Below are 1,979 nucleotides of genomic sequence, written 5' to 3'. Positions count from 1 at the left end.
TCATTCTAGAGTGTGACTAAGAAAGATCCATGGTTACCTTTTCATTTTCATATGTTAAACTTGTTTAAATCTTTGTCAAAACTAGGATTTGACCAAGCCTCAAATGGGCATAAAAATTCAGCATAAAACAAAAAGAATGATAAACCAAAGCACATAGCATTCTTTATGTTGTATAGTAAGGCATTAAAGTTGATAAACAAGGTCTAGACATATTCAAACAAGAAAATCATGTATATATCTGCCCCTAACCTTAAACTCTTTCTTAATTATGAAGTCAATCATGAAGAGAAGTGGTTTTGGGTTTCAAACATGAAATTTCAAGAACATCCCAAAAGCTGCTTCATTTTAGAGTGACTAAGAAGGATCCAGGCTTACCTTTTCGTTTTCATATTTTATACTTGTTTAAATCTTGGTCAAACCTAGGATTTGACCAAGATTCAAATGGGCATAAAATTCAAAAAAATTAGAATAATGAAAAACAAAAGCACATAGTCTTCTTATGTCATATAGTAAGCTAGCATTCAAGTTGATAAACAAGGTTTATACATGTGTTCAAACCAGACAAGAACCTCACAAAAGCTTCATTTTAGAGTGACTGGAAAAGATCCAGGCTTGCCTTTTCATTTTCATGTTTTAAAATTGTTTAAATCTTGGTCAAACCTAGCTAGTATTTGACCAAGATTGAAATGGGCATAAAATTCAAAAAAATTGAAAAAACAAAAAAACTAAAGCACATAGCCTTCTTATGTCACATTACTTCTATAAATGTTCTAATACTACCCGGCTCCAGGAGGCTTCAAAAGGGGCAAAAGGATCTCGTTCGTTCAATCCCGCCCACACAGTAAAAATGCAATCCCGCTTCTACCTGCAGCCGTCGGATGCGGTTGTTTCTTTCTCACCCACGGCTTGTCCGAACGGGTCAATGACGTCCGGGACCAGCCGTGTGTGGGGTCGGCGAGCAGAGGCAGCAACCGTCGCCCGTTCACGTGTCCTTTCTCCTCTCATTTTCGCGTGCGCGTGGTGGTGGGTGAAAACCCTAGATCGACCGCGCCATTCTCAGCCCCGCCCCCGCTCTCTCCCGCCCCTCGACTCCACCAGCCGCCGCGTCGCCGCCGCATCGCCGCTGCCGCAGGAGGGCGGCCCCGAGCCATCGCCGTCGCGCCCTCCCCTCGACCTACCCAACGTTTCCCACCCAATCCGCTGCCTCCTCTCCTCCCCAATCCCCTACTCTCTTCCTCATCCAATCCCCAATCCCCTTCTCTCTTCCTCGGAGCAGCGGCAAGTCCAGGTGGCCGGAGGCGCTCGTCGGCCGCGACTTCCTCCCGAGGGGCCCCGAAATCTGCACCCGCCGCCCGCTCGTGCTCCAGCTCGTGCGGCACTCGGCCCCCGAGGAGTGGGGCGAGTTCCTCCACGCCCCGGCCGCCGATTCCACGATTTCGAGCACATCAAGCGCGAGATCCAGGTCTGTTTCTCTGCGATTGCTGTAGATTTTTTGCTTGTTTGGTGCGTGCAGGCGATGTTCACCTCTGACCAACAATTTCTCAAGTACATATCAGTGTAAAGATTCTTTTAGAGGTTATAATGTACTCCCTACGGTCCATAATTCTTATCATGGTTTTATTTCTGGATTTTGTTGCTTGATGATTATGTACGATTTTATTTCTGGATTTTGTTGCTTGATTATCATGTAAGGATTTTAATATTCATAATTACTTGATGATTATGTTTGAATGCTTGCAGATTCCGGTTTTAGTTAGCCTGATTGAGGTGGCGGTCGGCCGGCTTAGGGGTCTGGCCTGCCTGCCGGCTTGCCCCGTCTGCGCCTTCTTCCATGACCCATGCCGCTGGCCTGCTGCGTCGGCGTCACATGGAGAAGCAACCGTTGTGCACGCCCTTCAGGCCGAGCTCGGCTGATGCCTATGACGCCAAGGTGAGCATCTCCCAAATCTTCTTCCCATCGCTCCTGATTTATTTGGGTT

Source organism: Lolium rigidum, unplaced genomic scaffold (genome assembly GCF_022539505.1).
Source record: "Lolium rigidum isolate FL_2022 unplaced genomic scaffold, APGP_CSIRO_Lrig_0.1 contig_51138_1, whole genome shotgun sequence".
Lineage (NCBI taxonomy): Eukaryota > Viridiplantae > Streptophyta > Magnoliopsida > Poales > Poaceae > Lolium > Lolium rigidum.
The sequence above is the reverse complement of the archived record's forward strand: the minus strand, read 5'-3'. Positions refer to the sequence as shown.